General features: G+C 44.4%; 1 protein-coding gene across 3 annotated transcripts in view; it reads left to right on the top strand.

The window, feature by feature from the left end:
- sema4ba (sema domain, immunoglobulin domain (Ig), transmembrane domain (TM) and short cytoplasmic domain, (semaphorin) 4Ba) overlaps positions 1 to 26,169 on the top strand; it is a 451,928-nt gene that overhangs the window by 181,951 nt on the left and 243,808 nt on the right. Inside the window, exon 1 of one of the 3 annotated variants that reach the window (XM_080214193.1) lies at positions 9,806 to 9,902. The exons of 1 other annotated variant lie outside the window; for it this stretch is intronic. The gene's annotated coding sequence lies outside the window, so the exon portion shown is untranslated. Of the gene's footprint in view, positions 1 to 9,805; positions 10,225 to 26,169 lie in introns of those variants that run through there. One more of the 3 variants, XM_080214191.1, reaches the window with a different exon arrangement.

Genomic DNA, 26,169 nt, shown 5'->3' with positions numbered 1-26,169 from the left:
AATGCCCTATACAGCTGCAGCAAGACCTCCCTACTTTTATATTCAATCCCCCTCGCTATGAAGGCCAGCATCCCATACGCCTTCCTGACCACCTGCTGCACCTGCAAGCTGGGTTTTTGCGACTCATGCACAAGCACCCCGAGGACCCTCTGCATCGTTGCCTGCTGCAGTTTTTCGCCACGTAAGTAATAATCCTTCCTACCATTATTTCTACCAAAGTGGACCACCTCTCACTTGCCAACATTAAATTCCATTTGCCAGTTCCTGGCCCATTCGCCCAGCCTATCTAGATCCTTCTGCAGACTCTCCACACCCTCCGCACAATTTGCCGTTCCCCCAATCTTGGTGTCATCAGCAAATTTCGACACCCTACACTCGGTTCCCTCCTCCAGATCATCTATATAAATGGTAAATAGCTGAGGCCCCAGCACCGACTCCTGATATTCCCATAATAATTCGGAGCCTCACAGCATGGTTGCAGTTTGTGTAAACCAATGGTAGACTTCTTGAGCAACACCAGCAGACGTGTAAGGGACAGGTTTTCCAAGTTGACACTCCCAAGTTTAACTGGGTCTAAAATCCTGCAACACCTTGCGTTTATGTTGTGCAGTTAATGTAGTGAAGCTCAGGAGTGCTTCTGTGTCATGGTCCTTTCTTTATATGTTAGGCTTTGCTGAAATATATTTTGTAGTTGTACCTTCAGCAGAGAGGCTGTGAAGCCAGGTACAAGGCTGTTCTTACTCAATGACATCAAGGTTTACATAGTTCAGTTTTAATATGATCTAACACGGGTATCAAAGAATGGTTACAGCACAGCAAGAGGCCATTCGGTCCATCATGTCTGTGCTGGCTCTACGAGTGAGCACTTTACTGCATGCCACTCACTGGCCTTCACCCTGTGGCCCCACCATTCTTCCTTTTCAAATAATACTCCAATTCCCTCTTGAAGGCTTTGATTAAACCTGGCTGTACCACACTATCAGGCAGCACCTTCCAGATCCTAAATGTCCCTGCGTGATGTTTTTGCCAGTTACCTTTAAATCTGTGCCCTCTGCTTCTCGATCCTTTTACCAATGGGTACAATTTTTCCCAATTTACTTTGTCCAGACCCCTCATAATCGTGACTGCCTTTCTCGAGTCTCTTGTAATAACATTCTAGAGTAAGTCTATTGTCAGCTTTACTCTGGAATGAGCAGGATAACTTAATAATTTTAGTAAGGTAAATATGTGCAGGGAGGTGGTGCTTTAATGGTTTTGTTACTGGATCAGCAATCCAGAGATCCAGGATCATGTCACCAGGTCAGTGGGATCTGCATTCAATCAGTGAAAATCTGAAATCAAAAGATTAACGATGACTAAGAAATCATTGTCCGTGGTTGTAAATGTCTTTTAAGGAAGGAATTCTGTCATCCTTATCTGGTCTGGCCTACAGTGTGGCTCCAGATCAATAGTGACTCCACACCCGCCCGTCTGGGCCCACCCGCTTGGCACTGTCTGATGCCTGGAGGGCAATGTGGCAAAGCCCCTTGGGCATTGCCATTTCATCCCTTGGCAGTGCCAGGGAGCCAGGCTGGCACTACCAGACTGGCAATGACCGGGGACACCCCTGACCTCTGACCTCCTGGGGGAGGGTCCCCATGGCCTCCCTTCACTCCAGCAGGGTCGACCACCAATTTCTTGTTAGTGGGAAGCTGGAGTGAAACACTCCCGGTGGGCGGTGGGGGTGGGAGGGGGGAGAAGCTAGTAGATGTGGAGACATCAAACCCTGATTTTAATGTTTATATTGGCTCCGCACTGATTTCCAGCGCGGAGCTGACAACTCCAGAAATCCTGTCCCCAGAGACGCGCGGAGGCTGTGGGCCCTTTGGGAAGCTCGCTAAACAGCCTCCATCGATGTCTCCTGACCCATTGCACTGCTAGATCTGTGCAGTGCGCTGGGAGAATCACCCCAAACATTTGACGTTGACCCATATTGAGAAATATTCCGACAGGTAATCAAAACCTTAATCACATAGATTTTGGTGGGGTTTTATTAAGGAGAAGGGAATGAGATAGAGAGGTGAAGAGGGCTAAGGAGGAAATTCCGAAACCTGGACAAATTTTAACAGTTTACAACGATGGAGCGTAGACAGCTGAAGGCATGGTTGTCAATGGACTATGAAAAGCGGGATGTGCAAGGGAGGAGAAAAGAGAGCTTGTCTGTAATTCCACACCCCAGAGGAGAATGACAATAACAACAGTTAAGAAAATTGGGGATAGTGGTGATCCCTAACTCTGAACGTGAATGAGTTCCCACTAAAAGGATATGGCTTTAGAATTATCCCTGCATAGAATTGTTACCAGTCTTTGGAAAAAACCATGAAAAATTTAAAAGATGTAGCTGCATTGGAGCTACCAGTAGTGACAAAGCAATGCACTGAAGAACAGAGTGAGCTGGCAAGAGCTGAAAATAAAATAAACAGGTGAAAGAATGGCTGATTGGTTGTCAAGATCAAATGTAAAAGAGGTGCATAACCCTTCAGCAGCATGAAGAAATGAAGAGACAATGCTGGAAAATCTCAGCATTTGTAGGGAGAGAAAAGAGCTGATGTTTTGAGACTAGATGACCCTTTGTCAAAGCTCTTAGGGTTAAAGCTGAAAGGCTGTGACAAAGGGTCATCAGGACTCAACATCAGCTCTCTTCTCTCCTTGCAGATGCTGCCAGACCTGCTAAGATTTTCTAGCATTTTCTCTTTTGGTTTCAGATTCCAGCATCTGCAGTAATTTGCTTTAATAAAAAAATGAAGACTGTTTTGAAGAGCAGAATGGCAGAACCACGTCGAGGAGACTCTGTTGAATTTAGAAAAGCTGTAAGTGGATAATGAAGCCATGAGTAGCCCAACTACTGAAATAACAAAAGTTAAGGTTTCATCAAAGACAGACCAACAGTGAAATCGAAATGGAGAACAAGGACAAAGCTCAGCTGCTGGTGGAGAAAGTAAACACGGTAAGAAGTCTGATAACACCAGGTTTAAGTCCAACCAATTTATTTGAAAACAAAGACAGAAATAAGATCAGACAATGAAATCTGATGCTGAAGCTCGGGGAACGAGAGGAAAATGCACTTTTACAGATACACCGTAGAAAACATTATTTCTGGTTGCATCACAGCTCAGCATTGGCTCCTGCTCTGTCCAAGACTGCAAGGAACTACAAAAGGACATGAAGATAGCATCATCCATCAAGCAAACTAGCCTCCCATCCATAGACTCTGTCCATACTTCCTGCTGCCTTGCGAAAAGCAGCCAGCATAATTAAGGACTCCACACACCCCGTACATACCTTCCACCTTCTTCCTTTGGGAAAAAGATACAAAAGTCTGATGTCACATACCAACTGACTCAAGAACAGCATCTTCCTTGCTGCTGTCAGACTTTTTAATGGACCTACCTTACATTAAGTTGTTCTTTCTCTACACCCTAGCTAAGACTGTAACACTACATTCTGCACTCTCTCCTTTCTTTATGAATGGTATGCTTTGTCTGTATAGAGTGCAAGAAACAATACTTTTCTCTGTATGTTAATACATGTGACAAAAATAAATCAAATCAAGCATGTCTTAAATTTACTGAGAACCATTGAGTAGCTGAAAGATAATGTAACCAAACTGAAAATCAAGAACGTGGGATGCCAGGAAGAAGCAGAAAGTTTGCAGCTCCAATTTGACAGTCAGGAGAAACATTCTCAATTTCTGCTGTATTCCCAAGTGAAAATAGGCATTTATCACAAAAAGGGTGCCAAGAGCCAACAAAACAATTAGCAGAAGTTAAATTAAAGTGAGGTTGAAGAATAACACACAGAATTAGGCTCTGCTAAGGAAGACTGATTAGCGTAGAGAACAAACCTCACGTACAAAAGACAAGTTTGCTAATTAAAAATTGGAGGAAGGTGAACTTTTCTATTAAATAAAAGCAAATTACTGTGGATGCTGGAATTCAAAAGCAAAAGAGAAAACGTGGGAAATCTCAGCAAGTCTGGCAGCATCTGTAAGGAGAGAAAAGAGCTGACATTTTGAGTCTAGAGCTGTCACACTTTTCTATGAAGCATTGTAAAAACAATGCTGAGAATAGGAAAGGGGATAGAAAAGTCTGACAGCAGCAGGGAAGAAGCTGTCCTTGAGTCAATTGGTATGTGACTTTAGACTTTTGTACCCTTTTCCCAATGGAAGAAGGTGGAAGAGGCTATCTCTGGGATGTGTGGGGTCCTTGATTATGCTGGCTGCTTTTCCAAGGCAGCAGGAAGTGTAGACAGAGTCAATGAATGGGAGGCTGGTTTGCGTGATAAACTGGGCTTTGTAGTTTCGTACGATCTTGGACAGAGCAGGAGCCGTACCAAGCTGAACCAGAAAGAATGCTTTCTATGGTGCATCTGTGAAAGCTGGCGAGAGTCGTAGCGGACACACCAAATTTCTTTAGTCTTCTGAGAAAGCAGAGGCGTTGGTGGGCTCTCTTAACTATAGTGTCGGCATGGGGGGACCAAGACAGGTTATTGGTAATCTGGACACCTAAAAACCTGAAGCTTTTAAGCAGTTACATTTCACCCCATTGATGTAGACAGGGATATGTCCTCCACCATGCTTCCTGAAGTTGATGACTATCTCCTTCGTTTTGTTGACATTGAGGGAGAGATTATTGTCATAGCACCAGTTCCACCCTATTCTGTCTCATTCCTGTACTCTGTCTTGTCATTGTTTGAGATCCAACCCACCACAGTGGTGTCATCAGCAAACTTGAAAATCGAATTGGGGGGGAATTTGGCCGTGCAGTCATACGTGTATAAGGAGTATATTACGGGGCTGAGGACACAGCCTTGTGGGGAACCAGTGTTGAAGATGATTGTGGAGGAGATGTTGTTGCCTATCCTTACATAATGGCCAAAAGAGTAACTGTGGAGAGAGTGGGTCAACTGGATCATCTATGTGTGGATCCATAAGAGATGGTTGAGATCCTGAATAAATATTTCTCATCAGTATTTTCTGTTGAGAAAGGCATGGATGTTAGGGAACTTGGGGAAATAAATAGTGATGTCTGGATGATTGTACGTATTACAGAGAAGGAAGAGCTGGAAGTCTTAAAGTGCATCATGGTACATAAATCCCCAAGACCTGATGAAACGTATCCCAGGACACTGTGGGAAGCTAGGGAAGAAATTGCACGTCCCCTAGCGGAGATATTTGAATCATTGACAGCTACAGGTGAGGTGCCTGAATATTGGAGGGTGACAAATGTTGTGCCTTTGTTGAAGAAGAGCTGCAGGGAAAAAAACTGGGAACTATAGGCCAGTGAGCCTGATGTCTATAGTGGGTAAGTTAGAAGATGTTTTGGGAGACAGGATCCACAGGCATTTAGAGAGGCAAGGGACCAAAAGAGAAAATGTTAGAAAATCTCAGCAGGTCTGGCAGCATCTGTAAGGAGAGAAAAGAGCTGGCATTTTGAGTCCAGATGACCCTTTGTCAAAGATTTGATGAAGGGTCATCTGGACTCAAAATGTCAGCTCTTTTCTCTCCTTACAGATGTTGCCAGACCTGCTGAGATTTTCCAGCATTTTCTCTCTTGGTTTCAGATTCCAGCATCCACAATAATTTGCTTTCATCATGATTAGGGACAGTCAGCATAGCTTTGTGAGTGGAAAATCATGTTTCTCGAATTTTTGGTTGAGTTTTTTGAATAGGTATCCAAGAAGGTAGATCAGGGCAGTGCAGTTGATGTTGTCTACATAGGCTTTAGCAAAGCCTTTGACAAGGTACCGCATGGTAGGTTGCTGCATAAAGTTAAATCTCACAGGATCCAGGGTGAGGTAGCCAATTGGATACAAAATTGACTTGATGACAGAAAACAGGATGGTTATGGATGGTTGTTTTTCAAACCGGAGGCCTGTGACCAGCTGTGTGCCTCAGGGATCGGTGTTGCGTACACTATTATTTGTCATTTATGTTAATGATTTGGATGAGAATTTAGGAGGCATGGTTAGTAAGTTTGCAGATGACACCAAGATTGGTGTCATAGTGGACAGTGAAGAAAGTTATCTAGGATTGCAATGGGATCTTGATCAGTTGGGCCACTGGGCTGATGAATGGCAGATGGAGGTTAATTTAGATAATTGTGAGGTGATGCATTTTGGTAGATTGAACCAGGGCAGGACTTACTCAGTTAATGGTAGGGCGATGGGGAAAGTTACAGAACAAAGAAATCTAGGGGTACATGTTCATAGCTCCTTGAAAGTGGAGTCACAGGTGAATAGGGTGGTGAAGAAGGCATTCGGCATGCTTGGTTTCATTGGTCAGAACATTGAATACAGGAGTTGGGATGTCTTGTCGAAGTTGTACAAGACATTGGTAAGACTACATTTGGAATACAGTATAGAGTTCTGGTCACTATTATAGAAAGGATATTATTAAACTAGAAAGAGTGCAGAAAAGATTTACCAGGATGCTACCGGGACTTGATGGTTTGAGTTATAGGGAGCGGCTGGATAGACTGGGAGTTTTTTCCCTGGAGCATAAGAGCCTTAGGGGTGATCTTATAGAGGTCTATAAAATAATGAGATGAGGTAGGTCGTCAACATCTTTTCTCGAAGGTAGGGCAGTCTAAAACTAGAGGGCTGGGTTTTAGGTGAGGGGCAATCTTTTCATACAAGGGGTGGTGAGTGTCTGGAACGAGCTGCTAGAGGTAGTAGTAAAAGCGGGTACAATTTTGTCTTTTAAGAAGCATTTTGATAGTTACATGGGTACAATGGGTATAGAGGGATATGGGCAATTGGGAATAACTTATGGTAAAAACTGGGCGGCATGGACATGTTGGGCCGAAGGGCCTGTTTCCATGCTGTAAATCCTTGTGATTCTGAGTCTCATTAGTAAGCCTACTTGAGACTGTAATAGATAAACTTTAAACTTCTTTGCAGTGCCAGTTGTACCAGGGTAATTGAGTAAATGGTTCAAATCTATAAAGAAGGCTGACACAGAGCTTCACCCTCTTATATCCATAAACTGGACATCCCTGTCCCCTGTCCTTCTGACAGCAAGCTGATGAGGAAGTGGCAGTTCATCGAGATGTGCTTTGCTGGCACTTTTGGATTCTAATGAATTTAAATTGGAGCTTGAGTGTGAAAATGAGTTCCCACCCGAGCCCAAGGCAAGAGGCAGCTTGTTGTACATTTCTATTATAAATCGGAGAAGTGTGGGCAGGGTGGAATTGGGAAATAGAGCTTGACGTTGCATTGTGATAGAATATATTTTGGCTACCTCTGCTGAAAAGGAAATGGAAATATTGCCTGTACATTCTGTGAGATCTGATGAAATTCTCAGCGCTTGCTAAACACTCATATTGTTATTATAATTGCTGTACATAATCTGTTCCTCCCCGCACCACACAATCTGGCTCCATTTCCACACTTAATTAATCCAATTAAGTTTAAATAACGATATTCCAAACCGTAATTGTTGATTGATCCAGGAGACCATTCATACGATGCAGTCTGAATTCTCTTTTTTCAGTGTGTTTGCCTCCCTAATGGTCACAGTGTTTCAAGCAGCTTGTCTCTGTATAATGTAATCCCTTTCAGTGTAAAGAAATATCCCGAGGCACTTCTACAAAGGGACATCAGCGAATGTGTGGCAAAACAGCGGTGCTGGAGATTGGTTAAAGGAACGGATCTTAAGCAGGGTGTTTGAAGATAGGACGATTGAGCAAAGGGAGTGACTTTTTGGTAGCCAGTGTCTCCGCTGATCGGAGCGATGGTCCCAGGTGCACCAAAGTCATGAATCAAAGAGATCGAGATTGTACCTTAAATACAATCAAGTTTTTCAGACTGGAGGAAAATTTGGTAGAGCTGATGTATGTGGAGAGATTGATTTGATTTATTATTGTCACATCTATTATTATACAGTGAAAAGGATTGTTTCTTGTGCGCTATACAGACAAAGCATACCATTCATAGACAAGGAAAGGAGAGAGTGCAGAATGCAATGTTACAGTCATAGCTAAGGTGTAGAGAAAGATTGACTTAATGTGAGGTAGGTCCATTCAAAAGTCTGATGGCAGCAGAGAAGAAGCTGTTCTTGAGTCAGTTGGTACATGCCCTCAGACTTGTATATCTTTTTCCTGATGGAAGAAGGTGGAAGAGAGAATGTCCGGGGTGCATGGGGTCCTTAATTATGCTGGCTGCTTTTCTGAGGCAGTGGGAAGTGTAGACAGCCAGTTAGGATTGTATTCGCTTGAGTTTGGGAGAATGAGGAGAGATTTAATAGACATCAATATAATTTAACAGGACTAAACAGGGTAGATGCAAGAAGGATATTCCTGATGTGGGGGTGTCCAGAACCAGAGGTCACAGTTTGAGGATACAGGGTAGGCCACTTAGGACTGAAATGAGGAGAAATTTCTTCACCCTGTGGTCAGCCTATGAAATTCTATACCATAGAAAGTAGCTGAGGCCAAAACATCGAATGCTTTCAAGTAACAGATACTGCACTTGAGGTGAAGGGGATCAAAGGATATGGAGGGAAGGTGGGATCAGGCTATTGAATTTGGTGATCAGCCATGATCATAATGAATGGTGGAGCAGGCTCAAAGGGCCGAATGGCCTCCTCTTTCACCTATTTTCTATGTTTCTAGGTATGCAATGGGGGATCCCCAAAGGTGGATGCTTGACCATTGCTTTTCTTGATATATTAATAACCCTTACTTTTCTTGATATATTAATGACCCTTACTTTGGTTCTTTCAATCTCTTATTTGTCAAAGAAATAATGAAGTACTTTGGTAACTTTGTAGTATCCATAAAGCATGAGTTGAGTAACCCATGAATTCTCCATCAATGGTACAGACTTAATGTAATCCCAATTTCTGTTGGGCTGGTCACTGCGCTAATGTCTGACGCCACTTTCTACTTTAGTCGCTGGTTTTTAATCATACTAAGAAGTCTCACAACACCAGGTTAAAGTCCGACAAGCTTATTTGATAGCTTTTGGGGTTTGCCCCTTCGTTGCCCGATTTCACCTGACGAAGGGGCAAACCCCGAAAGCTTGTGGGTTTACGATCAAATAAGCTTGTTGGACTTTAAACCTGGTGTTGTGAGCCTCTTAGTCATATGTCAGAGAATTCTACAAAACATCTGCTCCAGTCTTGCACTGTACGCTGGGTGAAGACCAGTGTGAGCAAACCTCGGACATGCCTACCCACAGCCTGACAGGTGTAAATGTGGAAGGAAAATGGATTATTCAGAATATCAAGCCTGGTGCGCTCAGTAATTGACACCAAGCTGTGCTATGTCGATACCCTAATGGGCTATGCTTTATAGGACAAGCAATATAGTCTGCCGACTGTAGCATAATTTAAGGAGGGATTGATTTCAAGAATGTGGACAATGCATTAAGATTTATTGTGCTGGTAAGGAAGGAGATACGTTGCAGCCAATCTGAGTGAGAGAGTTGCTGGTATTTAAATCAAACCTGATGATTAATTACAAAGTGTGATTGTTTGTTTTATGAATCACAAATGCTGTTTGAATGATGTAAAGAACTCAGTGATGATAGGGAAACTATCAAATTAATATTAATGTGTGTGTGTGTGTGTGTGTGTGAGAGAGAGAGTGAATTTCATTTTGTTTTGCCGTTCCATTAATAAAACTACCTTGCAGCTAGGATCTCTGTCTCAGCATCTGCAGTCTTAGAGCCATTACCACTCCACAGGGATTCGCCAATGACAAACCACTGGCAGGCTATATTAGCAAGGCTGTCGCCGGCGGAGTCTCCACAATGCTGTGTGTGCCTGGGAACGGCCCCTTTCAATCCCTGCTCTTGGTGATAGCTCAGCACTCATCCAGGGAGGAGGGGGAAACCCACTCCGAGCTCGGCTCCAGTTTTCGGTAAGGAGTGAGCAGTCGCCCGTGATGTTGTCAAGCGTTTAAATGGGAGGGTGGATTCTGGCCGCTGGCCCAATATTGTCAGATAGATGGGGGCTTCTCCTGAGCCTTTGTGGGGGTACGGTGACGATAGACTGGATCACCTGCTGCTGGAGTAAGGTGCCGTAGCCATGGTGATAGCAAGAGTTGCAGCTATTGCTAACGATTGATGAAGGAGGGGTTTCTCTCTCTGTCCTCTTGTCAGCATGTGGAATGACGTGCCTGCAACTGAAGTTGGATTGCTCTGATGCATATAGCTCCTGTGTTACAAATCTTACTGTTCAATGTAAGTACGTTATAAATGCTCTTTTTTTTGAAAGAAAGGGCTGCATTTGTAAATGTGGGGAGGGGTGGTGGGGGTGGAGAATGAACTGTAGATTTTATTTCCCCCCCCAAAAAAAAATCCAGTTCATCCAACTGGGCTACCAGAGGTTTCTAAAGCACCAAAAATAATTCCTGCATTTTTCATTGTGACCAATAACTTGTCTGATTTTAAAAAAAGAAAATTATTGTTTGCTTTCTCAATTTGATTTGTAACACAAATACTGTAGATTACCCGGGCGATAGCAGCACCAATGCCTAACCCTGCCGGGCAGTGGCGTTCTTGTGGCTGGAACAAGGGAACTTACGCTCTGATGGACCGAGGCATTTTTATTGTGTTTGTCCCTGATCAGATTCCTCTTGTTCTGTTTTTCCTCCGATTATTATGTTTGCTCGGCAAAAGCTTAAAAGAGAAAGTGAAAGGGGCGGGTCCAGTGTCCTCCTCTACACACGGTGGAGTCCTTTTAAAGTGAATGGAAAGAGGCGCATCTTAGAGGAACCTAGCTTATTACAGGAGGGGATTAAGTGGAAGCAAGGGGTGGAAACTAGTGTGGAGATAACATTGGAGCAGCTGTAACTATTCTGAAAGTCTCAGTTACCCTTTTTTTTTGCCTGACTGTGAATAGTTTAGGTTGACATTGAAGGATGTATATTTGCTTGCTGTGGTGTGGTTGGTTGGAGCTGCACAACTTTTGTTGGGTGGCACAGTGATTAGCGCTGCTGCTGCTTCACAGTGCCAGGGATTTGGGTTCAATTCTGGCTTTGGGTCACTGTCTGGGTGCATGGTTTGTACTTTCTCCCTGTGTCTGCGTGCATATCCCCCGGGTGTTCCAGTTTCCTCCCACACGCCAAAGATGTGTGGGTTAGGTTGATTGGCTGTGCTAAATTTAATCCTAGTATCGGGGGGATTAGCAGGGTAAATATATGAGGTTATGGGAGTACGGTCTTGTTGGGATTGTGGTCGGTGCAGACTGGATGGGCCGAATGGCCTCCTTCTGCATTGTATGGATTCCATGATGATGATTCTAAGTCACTGATAGAAAAAGGGATAAACAATTCTGCAGCAATCACCGAATTCAGACTCCCTTCATTTTTTAAAAATTCATCTGTGGGACATGGGTATGACTGGCTGGCCAGCATTTATTACCCATCCTTAGTTGCCCTTGAACTGAATGGTGTGTAAGGCCATTTCAGAGGGCAATTGAGAGTCAACCACATTGTTGTGGCTCCTTGTCACATGTAGGCCAGACCAGGTAAGCAACACAGATTTCCTTCCTTAAAGGACATCAGAACCGGATGGGTTTTACCGACAGTGGTTTCATGGTCATCAGTAAATACTTCATTCCAGATTTTTTTATTTTTGAGTTCAAATTCCACCATTTGCCACGGTGGGATTTGAACCCAGTCCCCATAACGAGCAGATATTTACAGGAGATACTTGAGGAAGACGTCCATGAACAGTTAAAGGTTGTAACATGGGTAGAAGTTCCAGGATTATTTGTATCCTAAAGGGTTGTCGAATGGGATGAGGTCAGAGGTTGATCCAGCCACACCATGTGTTGGGGCAAGTTGTTTAGCAACACACAATTGGAGCCAGTTTACACATTTCCCAATATAGGTTCGTAGAATCATAGAATGGCTACAATGCAGAAGGAGATCATTTGGCCCATCGAGTCTGCACCGAACACAATCCCACCCACGCCCTATCCCCATAACCCCACCTATTTACCCTGCTAATCCTTCTTCTGACACTAGGGTCAATTCAGCATGGCCAACCAACCTAAGATGCACATCTTTTGAAATGTGGGAGAAAACTGAAGCAACCGGAGGAAACTCATGCAGACACACGGAGAACATGCAAACTCCTCTCAGATAGTTATCCAAAGCTGGAATTGGACCAGGGTCCCTGGTGCTGTGAAGCACCACAGCTAACCACTGTGCCACCACGCTGCTAGTTGGCAGATCAATATTCACAGGGTTTGAGTGGTTATGGGGCACAGGTAAGTGTTGTGAATTCAAAGTGTTGGTTAAGGAGTCACTTACGCTGGGCATCTGCCAATGGTTGATCTGAACTGTTGACAGAAACATGGTAGCAAGTAAGAGAAGCCCATTGTGGTCACTGTCCCTTTCACAACACCCAGTTAAGACAGAGGTGAGGAGGATTTTTTTTCTCTAAGGGCAGTGAATCTGTTGAATTCTTTACTGCAGAAAACTGTAGAGGCTGAGTCATTAAGTCTATTTAAGATTGAAATTGATTCCATTACTGATTAAAAATCTATTGTATGGGGATAAGGTGGGAAAGTTTTCAAGGGTTCAAGACATATGCATTTGTTTACAGTTCCTGTATAGGACTAATTCTCAGATCACAGCCAATGCGAGGGTGGTCACTGCTGCTGCGAGGAGGACACCTATGTTTCCTTTTACTAGAGAGGATTTGGCAACTTTTCCTTCAGAGAGGGTGAAAAGTGTGGGTCTCTTCAGTTGAGGATAAGCATATCAGGTCTGTCATGATCTCATTGAAAGATAGATGGAGCAAACTCAATGGGCCAAATGGCCTACTTCTGCTCCTACATCTTATGGCCTAAATCATCTGCCTGGACTGTTCGAGTTGGGCATTGTGGAAACAAAGAAAGGTGAGAGGTTAAAGAAAAATGAAGAATCAAAGAGACCCCACATTAGGAACAAAACTCCTCTGGAGCATTGGATGGGGAACTGGGGACCTGAAAATTTGTCCAATCGTTCATTCATGGGATGTAGTCAATACTGATGAGGCCAGAATTATTGCCCATTCTGAGTTGCCCTGGCGAAGGTGGTGATGGGACTTTGTGAACTTCAGCAATCTGTGTGATGAAGGTGTTGTTGAATTGGAAAATGCCAACACTTAGACCCAGTGACAATGAAGGAGTGGTTAAAAATGTCCAAATTACAGTTTGGGTTGGGAGCTGGTCTTGGAGTTATGCTGCTAGATCACCTGTTTAGTTTGAATGCCCTTTCAAAGGTTTTGGGCACAAATTGGGAAGAACTCTGCAACGAGAGTGTTGTGAGACCAATAGTTCTTTTAAATAATGTACAAATTGGTAAGAGTGGTCCCTGTAAAACCCTCTTGTTTAAAGTATGTCTTTCAGTGACAGTGGCAGCAGAACAGCTGGTCTGGAGCAGTGACTGCATGAAGCTGACGCAGGCAGGATATTACTAAGGGTTTAATTAAAATTTAATTCATTATGCCCTCCAGTTCCTTCATGGATGCATCAATGCCTGAATTCCCTCATCTGATGGGAAAGGATGAATCTCAGTTCTTTTCAAATTTTGAGATATTCTCCCAGCAGAGCCTGACTGTGCTTTAGATGTTAAATTATAGATAGTGCAAACCCAAATGTTCCCCTTTATTAAGAGCGCAATGATTTGAGAAGTCTGTCATGGAGGTATATTCCATTTGTTCCTTCCCTGTAGACAATAGAAAATTAGCTCCAGTTTTCATTGTTAAATGTGTTTTAATTTTGTTATAATACAAGTGATATTACCAGTTAGTAATCCTGCGGCAAGTAACTCACTTCCTGACTTCCCAAAGCCTGTCCACCATCTACAAGGCACAAGCCAGGAGTGTGATAGAATACTCCCCACTTGCCTGGATGAGTGCAGCTCCAATAACATTCAAGAAGTTCGACACCATCCAGGAGATAGCAGGACATCCAATCTACAAATATTCACTCCCTCCACACTGACAAACAGTGCCAGCAGTGTGTACCATCTATAAGATGTGCTACAGGAACTCACCAAGGCTCCTTAGACAACACCTCCCAAACCCATGATCACTGCCATCTAGAAGGACACAGGTGACAGTCACCACCACTTGGAAGTTCCCCTCCAAGTCACTCACCATTGTGATTTGGAAATAACTCACTGTTCCTTCACTGGTTTGAAGGCAGGGAGCTCCAGGGCTAACAGCACTTGAACTGCAGCAGTTCAGGAATGGCAGCTCATTACCACCTTCTCAAGGCACTTAGGAATGGGCAACAAATACTGGCCTTGCCAATAACACCCACATCCCATGAATGAATAATTAAAAAACAGGGTGATTTAAAATCTGGTATCGCAGGGTTAGAGAGTTGGGACTATACGTTCAAAGCCCATCTCCAGTATATGTACTCCCTATGAGCACAGCTCCCCATGGCAGACTGGATTGCAGTCAGAACGATAAGGGTATGAGGACAGCGGGAATGTCTGATTCTCAGTTCTCTGGTGAATTCCACTGCAGTGATATTGCAGCCACCAGATTCTTTTAATGATATCCAGACTCATGGGTATATCAGAAATAGGCTAGGCTAGATTTTAACTACCCACCGTCCAATGAGAATGGTTCTTGGGATGGGGATAAATTAGGCTGAATCTAGTCACCATCTTGAAGATGCTCCATTCCCACCCTCATAGTTGCATTTATGTAGCACCTTTCACAACCTCAGTATGTCCCAAAGTGCTTCGCAACCAGTGAAGTTCCTTTGTAGTCACAGAGTATAGGAAATGCAGACTCAGTTTACACACAGCAAGCTCTCATGTGATAACAACCCAGATCATCTGTTTTCCCCGTGTTGTTCGAGAGATAAATACTGGCTGGAAGACTTGGGGGGAACGCTGTCATTCCTAAAACTGATACTGTGGGACCTTATGCTTCCACCTGAGAGGGAAGGTTTGTTTACTGTCTCTCTCCAAAGAGAGCACCTCTGGCAGGGCTGCACTCCCATCAGTATTGCATTCAAGTGCCAGTGCCTCATGTGCTCGGGTCTCTGCAATCATAGAATCCCTACAGTGCAGAAGGAGGCCATTTGCACCAACCATAATCCCACATAGACCCTGTCCCCATAACCATACTGACTTGTCCACCTAATTCTCTGATATTAAGGGGCAGTTTAGCACGGTCAATCAACCTAACCCATGTATCTTTGAAGTGTGGGAGGAAACCGGAGCATCCGGAGGAAACCCACACAGATACGGGGAGAAAGTGCAAAATCTACACAGTGACTCGAGGTCGAGCATCGAACCCGGGTCCGTGGCGCAGTGAGGCAGCAGTGCTAACCACTGTGCCACCGTGCCGCCCCCAGTTGTGAATTCTAACGGGGCTAGAATTTCACAGCCTCCTGATTCAGAGCCGAGAGTGCTCCCCACTGAGACACAGCTGACAGACTTGGCAATACAGACTGGGAGATGAGTAGCCACACAGTAAAATGAGTATGCAGCTCCACTTTCTCACGGCTGCACCTTTTATCAGCGAATGATTCACGTAAATGAGGAACAGGCTCGCGGTTTTCTGTTTCTGAAACATTAGTTGTGTGTGTACAGTGCAGCATAATGTTCAGCTTAAAGCATTATCGTAATACGAGTGCGGCACAAAAGGAAAACATTATATGACTTTAGCTTCTAACTGATGGGAGGGAACTGCATAATTCATGATTGAAAAGGAGCCAAACCAACCAAAAACTATTTATTCTTTTGTAATTAAGGGAGATTAAACAAAACTAATTGTAAAAGTATTTTAATCACGGTGAACTCTGCAATATTTACTCTAATCATGTGTTTATCTGGCCTGTCAAAGTTGTTTAATGCTTTTGCTGATATACACAACAGCAAAATCCACCCATCGTTGCTGCCTGTGCACTGGAGTGGTTAGATTCAGCCAGATTCCTGGAGGTTTCGTTGCCCGCCTCCAACTCCTTCACGCAGTGAAACAGTCATCCCCCCCCATTCACACAGCCATTTCCCATTTCCAACATTCATAGAATCCCTACGGTGTAGAAAGTGTCCATTCGTCCCATCAAGCCTGTACCGACAACAATCCCACCCAAGCCCTATTCCCATAACCCTACATATTTACCCTGCTAGAGTCGGTATAAGATGGCCAGTCAACCTAACCCGCACATCTTTAGGAGGAAACTGGAGCATCTGGTGGAAGCCCACGCAGACACGGGGAGAATGTGCAAACTCCACACACAGGCGGAATTGAACCCAGGTCCCTGGCGCTGTGAGGCAGCAGTGCTAAGCATTGCGCTACCGTGCCACACCTATTGTTATAACTCTAAAGTGTTCAGAAGAAGGCTGTGGCGGGGAGGCGATGGGAGGGAAACATGCTATTGATCCAACACTGGTCATGTTTTTTCTGACGTGTGTTTTACACAGCAGCATCCAGCGGGATTAATCTTTAATTACAGGAGACTCAAGGCAATCTCAGAGTTGGGAACCACCACTTTGTCCAATATCTTCTCTGAATCACCACCACAACAGGAGGCTATTGCCCGTCAGACGTGTGCTGACTCTGTAGCAGAACTATCCCATTAATCCCACTGCTCTGCTCTTTCCCCAAAGCCTGGCAATTTAGTTTTCCTTTCAAGTGTCTGAAAACATTACTTGACTCAAGGTTATTTTGAATGGGGGTGATTGTAACTATCTCGACTGGTAGAAACCATAAATTCCTACAGAGCTAATGAAGACCATTCGGCCCATCGAGTCTGCACTGACTCTCTGAAAGACCATCCCACCCAGGCTCTCCCTACCACCCTATGACCATAACCCCATGCATTTGCCATGGGTAATCAGCTATCTTGTATATCTTTGGACACTAAGGGGCAATTTTGCAAGGTTAATCCACCTAACCCACGCATCTTTGGAGTGTGGGAAGAAACTGGAACACATGGAGAAAACTGACGCAGACACGGCGAGAATGTGCCTCGCGTGATTGAGACAGTCACAGTCACCAAAGGCTGGAATTGAACCCGGGTCCCTGGCGCTGTGAGGTAGCAGTGCTAACCACTCTGCCACTGTGTCTCTTTGAGAAATGGCTCCGTTAAAATTTCTCCAGATTCCTGGAGCTGCAGGTTTGGATTTTAACCTTGTTAATTGTCCATCGATCGTCACGTTCCTGCTACGCTTTAAAATCTGGAGCATCATCAACAATCCCTTTTCTTCCTACACATCCCACTCCAAACCTCTGCTACTCAAATCCTTACACACACCAAGGTCCTGTTCATTTGGGGCTAAAGGGATCAAGGGATGTGGGTGTGGGGGGAGGAGGGGATCAGGATATTGAATTTGATGATCAAAATGAATAGTGGAGTAGGCTTGAAGGGCTGAATGGCCTACTCCTGCGTCTCTGTGCTCATTGACTAACACTGACTCCCGGTTCCCAAACACCTTCAGCTTCTTATCCTAATGTTCAAATCCCTCCTTGAACTCTGCCTGCCCTCCCTCTCTGACCTCCTCGAGCCTTACAACTCTGTTCCACCAACTCTGGACTCTTGTCTCCCACTCCCTTTGCCACGCCATTGGTGACCATTGCTTCAAGTACCTTGGTCACTAAGTACCGGAATTCTCTCCCTAAATCTCTCTGCTTCTCTTCCTTTTAAACTCATTTTAAAACTCACCTTTTTGACCAAGCTTCGAGCCTCATTTCCTGTAGGAACATAGAAACACAAGACTTAGGAGCAGGAGAAGGCCATTTGGCCCCTTTGAGCCTGCTCCAACATTCAATAAGGTCATGGCTGATCTAGTTATGGCGTTAACTCCATTCCCCTGTCTGTCCCCCATAACACTGACTCCCTTCTCTATAATGGTCTGTATAGCGCTGATTTGAATAAATTGAATGATTCATTCTCCACTGCTCTGTGAGGAAAAGAATTCCACAGACAACAATTTCTCCTCACCTCCATTTTAAATCCTAGACCTCATGTTCTTAAAGGATGTTGCCTGGGTCTAGTCTCTCCCACAAGTGGAAACATCCCAGTATCTACTCTATCAAACCCCCTCAGGATCAGACATCTTTCAGTAAGATCATCTATCATTCCTCTAAACACTAGTGTGTACTAGCCCAACCTGTTCAACCTTTCTTCATAGCATAAGTACTTCATCACAGGAATTAGTCAAGTTAACCATCTCTGAACTGCTTCTGAAATAACGAATTCTTTCGTCAACAAAGGAAATAGCACAGTAGTTCGCACTGCTTCCTCACAGTGCCAGGGACCCGAGTTCAATTCCGGCCTCGGATGACTGTCCGTGTGGAGTTTGCACCTTCTCCCTGGGTTTCCTCCCACAGCCCAAAGATGTGTGGGTAGGGTTGATTGGCCAAGCTAACTTGACCCTAGTGTTAAGGGGGTGAGCAGGGTAAATAAGTGGGGTTATGGGAATAGGGCTTATAGTCGGTGTGGACTCGATGGACCGAATGGCCTCCTTCTGTGCTGTAGAGATTCTGTGAGACCAAAACTGTACATAGATGTGGCCTCACAAGACCCTGTCCAGCTGTAGTAAAATTTATCTACTTTTATACTCCATTCCCCTTGCAATAAATGCCAACATTCCATTTGCTTTCCTAATCATTTGCTGTACCTGCATAGTAACTTTTGTGATTCATGTACCAGGACACTCAGATCCCTCTGTATTGTTGAGTTCTTGTCCAATGTGGATGAGTTCACATTTACGTTACACTGCATTATATTAAATATTATTCACATTTATATTATACTCCATCTGCCAAATTCTAGCCCACTCAACGTCTATATTCCTTTGTAGACTTTTGGGTGGGATTTTTCCCATCCCACCTGCCACGGGAACCATAGCGGGTGGGACATGGACCATGTAGAGGTCTGTTGATCTTGGATGGAATTTTCCCACCCTGGGGCATGCACGGCTGGAACATTCTGCCCTTGATCTGCGCTTGACAATTTACATTCTTACCCAGCTTGTCGCCATCAGCAAATTTAGCAAACCATACACCGAGACACATGCAGCTGTTTGCATTGCCATGGTGACAACCGCCATGACACAATGAAGCTGAGTGGAGTCTCTGGCGCAGGGGTAAGGGAGAGGGAGGGAGGGAGGTTTCAGCATAGCATCAACGCAGAAAAGACAAGAGAAGGAGCTAAGGGCTTTGCAAAATGACCCACCCACCCAGGAATGACTTGTAATGAGAAGAGTGTACAAAATTCAATTACACAATGGATTGCAGACATGGAAGGAGCATAGGTACATTATACAAAGGAGAGAAATTTCAACTTCTCTCCAAGTTCAGCGGTCCTTATGCTCCTGAATCACCTCAGGATATGTTCGCTGGTGTTCATATTCCAGTTCATCCTCATGTTTACAGCAATGGACATATCTGCCTCTCCATTCTGACTGAGGCCTGGTCTCCAGCGTGCTCTATGCAGTCAATTAAGGACCAAATGGCCTAATCCTGCTCCTATTTTATTTGTTCCCCTCATCCAAGCCATTGATGAATTGCTGCCTCAGCACTGATCTGTTTCGCACTGCACCTCTTCCAAAAGAGACCCATTTATCCCTACTCTCTGTCTCCTATTAGATAAACAATTCTTGCTCCATGCTAATATACTATCCCCAAAAACATGTAGTCTTGTATTGTGTAATAAACTTTGATGTGGCACCTTGTCAAATGCCTTCTGGAAATCCAAGTAAACCATTTATCCACCTTGCTTGTTATTTTCTCAAAGAATTGTCATAAATTAATTAAACATGATTTCCCTTTCATAGCCCATAGTGACTCTGCCTAACCATATTATTATTTTCTAAGCACCTTTCTATAGCCTCTTTGATAGTGGATTCTGGAAATTCCCCTATGACGGATGTTAGGGTAACTGGACTGTAGTTTCCTGCTTTCTGAATAAAGGTGGTACATTGGCTCTTTTCCTATCCACTGGGAAGATTATTGGGAATTTTGGAAGGTTATAACCAATGCATCTACTATCTCTGCAGCCACTTTTAAGATCATAGGATGCAGGTCATCTGGTCCTGGGAACTTGTCCGCATTTAGGTCTAATAATTTTCCTATCACCTTTCCCCTGGTGATGGTGATGGTTGGGTTTTTAGCTTGCTGGCTAGCTAAAAACTGGTGCTTCAATGTTACACAGCATCCCTTCTCTTTCCCACTGCCTCACCTTCTCTATTGCATCATTGCCCACCCACCCGGGCCATGATGCCATCTCTGGCTGTGTTTCTGCCTCTCCAATCCTTGCACTGCCTGCGGAGCTCAACTTCTGCCTGCCCATCTTGGGCTGTCTGGCCTCAGACTCACTGCCTCCCAGTGCATCCCCTTCTGAACCAAAGATGTGTCGGTTAGGATTTGTAGGGTTTACATGGTAGGCCTAGGTAAGATGCTGTTCCAGAGAGTCAGTGCAGACTTGATGAGCTGAATGGCCTCCTTCTGCACTGTGGGGTTTTTGAGTGTGAACTGAGAAAGGGGAAAAGGCATCAACACAGGATGAGAAAGAGGCAAATGAGACAATCGTAAAAACATTTCAAAACTGAGTGATTTTTGTCAGGCGCGGGTATTAAGCGTTGCAGAACTAGGATGGATAGATGGAGTTCAGATACAGATCGTCCATGGCCCAATACATAGAATCCTTACAGTGCAGAAGAGGCCATTCAGCCCATCGAATCTGCACAAACTATCTGATAGAATAACTTACCTAGACCCTCCCCCCATAACCCCACACATTTCCCATGGCTAATCCATCTAATTTACGCATCTTGGAACATTAAGGGGCTATTTAGCATGGCCAATCCACCCATCCTGCACATCTTTGCAATGTGGAAGTAAACTGGAACACTGGGAGGAAACCTACACAGACATGGGGAGAACGTGCAAACTTCACACAGACAGTGACCGAAAGCTGGAATCGAACCCGGCTCCCTGGAGCTGTGAGGCAGCTTTGCTAACCACTGTGCGCAAATCATTGTGTGACTTCAAGAAACAATTCACTATAACTCTGGGGGTTAAAGGAATTAAGGGATATGTGGGGGGAAGGGGGGGGGAAATCAGGATATTGATTTTGATGACCAGCCATGATCATAATGAATAACAGAGCAAGCTCAAGGGGCTGAATGGCCTACTCCTATTTTCAATGTGAATAGTGGAACAGGCTCAAGAGGCTTCCTCCTGTCTCCATCGTCCTTTGACTGTGAACAATATTGTTGGACATTCATTGCTGTGCGTCGTATCTTCCAATCCCTCCCTGGCTATTTATAAATTAGATTTGGTTTCCCATGAAAACAGACCAGAATAAAGTGCGCTCCGTTTGCCAAGTTTCCTTCATATTTGGAGTGACTCATTTTAATTGGGATCATCTCTAGAGGGGTTAATGCCAGTGCCCTGTTTTTTTTTCAGTGTTCTACATGGAAGTTATTGGCATCTCCAGATCCTTCCTCAAAACCTCTGGGATTTCATTCTTGCAGTTGTTAGGGGAAGAATATTTAATAAGCAGCCAACCTGTTTACACTCCCTTTTTGCTCTGTTACTAACATTGTGACTCCGAGCACTCCACGTTCTGTAGTTAGCGTTCTTAACTTGCCCTTCGTGTGTGTGTGGGAGGAAAAGTACATTGTAGTTAATCTACCTGAAAAGATTATCATTTGTAAACTGTTTTCTTCTTTCAAAAAAAAAGCCAGGAGACCAGTCAATTCATTCTGCTTCTGAGCCAGCTTTGGCTGGGGGGTAAATAACGACACTTTGGGACCAATGTTGAGAGCAGCTGCAGAAATGGCCATCGTCCCCAAGAAGGGGAGTTGGCCTATCTCCCTCGCTGCTTTTTTTAATGACCTGCCAAAGATAATACATTATTGATAACCTTGGGAGCTATGTTTCAAAATGGGGTTTTGCTGGTAAGAGACAAACCTTCAGCAGCTCTGAGACTCCATCAGATCGATACAGATGGAGAAGTAGGAAGCCTGACATATTCAGAGAGGGGAAGGGTTGAGCAGGGAATGCAGCTGAGCGTGTGAACAACTTTACTGATTTCTTTATTCATTCATGGGACGTGGGCATCACTGGCTGGCCAGCATTTATTGCCCATCCCCAATTGCCTTAGGAGGGGCAGTTGAGAGTCAGTCACATTGCTGTGGCTCTGGAGTCACATGTAGGCCAGACCAGGTAAGGGTGGCAGATTTCCTTCCCTAAATGACCAGATGGGTTTTCCCAACAATTTGGCAATGGTTTCACGGTTACCAGTAGATTCTTAATACCAGATATTTTTAATTGAATTCAAATTCCACCTTCTGCCGTGATGGGATTCGAACCCGGGTCCCCAGAACTGAAATTTGCTGAATTTCTGGATTAATAGTCTAATAATACCACTAGGCCATCACCTCCTTAATGTTAACTGTGTAGGATTAAATGTTTGTCGCACGTTTTTGCCCGATGGGAAATTCTGTCCATCCACAGACGTGCCGCCAGTGACACTGTTTGGAATCATAAAACCTCTACAGTGCAGAAGGAGGCCATTCAGCCCATTGGGCCCACACTGACCCTCAAGAGACCATGTGACCCAGGCCCATCCTTCTGCCCCATCTCCGCAACCAAGTGCACGTATCATGGCTAATCCACTTACCCAACACACTAGGACAATTTAGCATGGCCAGTCAACCTAACCCACACATCTTTGGAGTGTGGGAGGAAACTGGAGCACCCGGAGGCAACCCATGTGGACACGGGGAGAAGCAAACGCCACGTAGACAGTCACCCAAGGCCAGAATCGAACCTGGGTCCCTGGTGCTTTGAGGCAGTGGTGCTAACCACTGTGCTGCCCCAGGCTTAGTGGAAACTACCTTACATGCATTCATCAACAGCACAGGCATAGGAATTCCATATGAATCTTTATTTCATAAGCATCTACCATCCGTTAGTCTCCAGGGAAATGAGGCACTCTTGGCTTTTTGCTCACAGACAGAATGGTTTGCATGCACATACCGTGTGTATATTAGTATCGTATTAGTATTGAGATCACTTGCCCAGAGACACTATGTATTACTCACTTTTTATTTACTAATTAGAGTTTCAATTAGCCACATCCTCGATTCCCAATTAGCCACATGTGGCTAGCGGGTAATGTATTGAACAGCAATGATCCGGGGAAGCCCAGCTTGATTGCAGGTTTATGCCATTGTCAGACAATGGATGCAAAGCACAGTATTGTCCACAGTTCAGGGCTGTGTTCATTTTGCACTGCCATTGATTGATTCGGGCTTGTCTGAACTCCTCACCATAGCAACAGGGAGTCAGTAGGTCTTGCAGCATTATTGTTGTAGCTTCAATCCCCAAGCTCATTGTCCCCCTATTCCAACACACCGGACATTCAGCTAAGTGTTCACGTTGACAGGTTTGGTTATAGTTTTTGCTGTATTATCTATGCTGGTTAGGATTCGCGTTTAATTTAGCAATCATATCAGCGTTAAATTATGGGAACCAACTTAGAGTACATAAGATTACGTAGGATTTAGAGCATGGAAATAGACTATTCGGGCCAACCACTTTATACTGTTACTTAAGTTCCATTCAAGCCCCCTGCCATCTTTTCCTCACCTAAATCTGTCATCGCACCCCTCCCTCCCCACCCCCACCCCCCCACAATTCCATTCTCCCTCAAATACTTGTCTAACTTCCCTTAAATGCATTGATTTTATTCACTTCAGCCACTCCCTGTCCTAGTAAGCTCCACGATCTCACTGCCCTTGGGGTGAAGACGTTTCTTCAGGATCACCGATTCGATTTTGTTCTGGTGGCTACCTTATATTGACGGCCTGTAGTTGTGCCGTTCCCCACCAGAAGAAACATTTTCTCTGTATCCACTCTGTCAGAGTCTTCCATCAGTTTGAACACAGGAATTAGGAGCAGTTCAGCCCTTTGAGCTCTCTCTGCCATTCAACATGCTCATGGCTGATCTTATCCTGGTCTCAAGCCCACTTTCCTGCCTGCTCCCCATTGCCCTTTATCCATCTTTCCATCAGAAACATATCTATCTCTTTCTTGAATCTGTTGACTGATTTGGTCTCCACCGCACTCTGGGGCAGTGAGTTCCACAGCTTCACAACCCTCTAGAGAGAAGTAGTTTCTCATTTTTGAACCTATCTCTTACTTTATACCTATGACCTCTTGTTCTAGACTGTTCCATAAGAGGGGGACATCTATTCAACTTCCACCCTTTTGCATTTTGACTCAGTGGTTAGCACTGCTGCCTCACAGTGCCAGGGACCCGGGTTCGATTCCTGGCTTGGGTCACTGTCTGTGCAGAGTATGCACCTTCTCCCCTTATCTGCATGGGTTTCTTCAGGTTGCTCCAGTTTCCTCCCACAGTCTGAAAGATGTGCTGGTTAGGTGCATTGGCTGTGCTAAATTCTCCTTCGGTGTACCCAAACAGGTGCCAGAGTGTGGCAACTAGGGGATTTTCACAGTAACTTCATTGCAGTGTTAATGTAAGCCTACTTGTGATACTAATGAAGAAATGCATTTTAATACCTCAAGCCGCCCCTTTTATTCTTCTGAACTCCAGTGAGTACCATCCAAAACTATTCAACCACCCCCCCCGCCCCCCCCCCCCCCCCGTACAACCGCTCTTTTATCCGTGGATACAATTTGGTGAATCTTCGAACTGCCTCCAGTGCCACTACATCCTTCCTCAAGTAAGGAGACCAAAACTGGACACAATACTCCAGGTGTGGTCTCACCAACAATTGTAACAATACTTTTTTACTTTTAAAATCTAGTCCTTTTTGCAATAAATGCCAAGATTCTATTTGCCTTTCTTATTATATGCTGGACCTGCATACCTACTTTCATGAACAGTGACACCCAGACCCTCAGTTTGGTCATTACTCCGCCTTCATTTTTTTTCAGGAGACGACAGACTCTTCCTTTTCCTGATGTGTATATCCAACACATTTCCGTTATCATCTTTGCAAATCTTCTTTGCATCCTGTTTGGCGGAACATAGGAATTAGGAACAGAAGTAGGCATATTCAGCCTTTCAAACCTGCTCTGCCATTCAATCAGATCACGGCTGATCTCTCCCTGGTCTCAAGTCCACCTCCCCACCTGTTCGCCTTACCCCTTTCTCTATTAGAAATATATCTATCTCCTTCTTCTTGAAACCATTCAATGATTCAGACTCCACCGTGCTATGGGGCAGCGAGTTCCACAAACTCACCACCCTCTGTGAGAAGTGGTGCCTCCTCATCTCAGTGTTAAATCTGCCACCTCTCAAGCCATACCTGTAACCTTGTGTTCGAGATTGCCCCATAAGAGGAAACATTTGGTCTCCCTTTACCCTTTCAATCTCTTTTAAAAATTTTATATACCTCAATCAGATTCCCTTTCATCCTTCTAAACTCCTGCAAATATAAGCTCAAACTGTTTAACCTCTCCTCACACATCAACCCTTTCAGTCTGCATGTTCTTCCTGTATCTGCGTGGGTTTCCTCCGGGTGCTCTAGTTTGCTCCCACAATCTGAAGGACGTGCTGGTTAAGTGCATTGACCACGCTAAATCCTCCGTGTACCCGAATAGGTGCTGGAGTGTGGCAACGAGAGGATTTTCACAGTAACTTCATTTAAGTGTTTATATAAACTTTACGTGTGACACTAATAAATAATAAAATAAAAAAACTTTCACCCCCAGAATGAATCTGATGAACCTCCTCTGAATTTTCTCCAATGACAGCACATCCTTCGTCAAATAAGGAGGCCAAAAACTGGAAGCAGTGCCCCAGATGTGGTCTCACCGACACCCTGTACAGTGCCTCGATATCCATTTTTTAATAAAAGTTGTTATAACTAAGATCTGCTAAAAAATAATAGGATCACACTGTGCTTGCCAAAGGCCACCTCCAGTTCTAATTTATTGGACGTGTCGCATTAAAAGTGTTAGAATTGTGGCGCTCCAGCAGTGCCCACCATGCGAGACCCTGTCTAACGTCCAAACACACTGAATTACACAGAGGCTGGAGCACCATTCTGGTAACCATGTACTATAACGGATTGCGGCAGGCTCTACAATATGTGTATTTTTATTATTGGTGTGTAACGAAATAGATGAAGGAATTGAAAAGCTTTATGTTGCAGTCAACTGCTCTGGTGTTGGTCTCCAGCA

This window comes from Carcharhinus amblyrhynchos, chromosome 28, assembly GCF_965287045.1.
Source record: "Carcharhinus amblyrhynchos chromosome 28, sCarAmb.v2.hapA, whole genome shotgun sequence".
Classification (NCBI taxonomy): domain Eukaryota; kingdom Metazoa; phylum Chordata; class Chondrichthyes; order Carcharhiniformes; family Carcharhinidae; genus Carcharhinus; species Carcharhinus amblyrhynchos.
The sequence above is the reverse complement of the archived record's forward strand: the minus strand, read 5'-3'. Positions and strand labels throughout refer to the sequence as shown.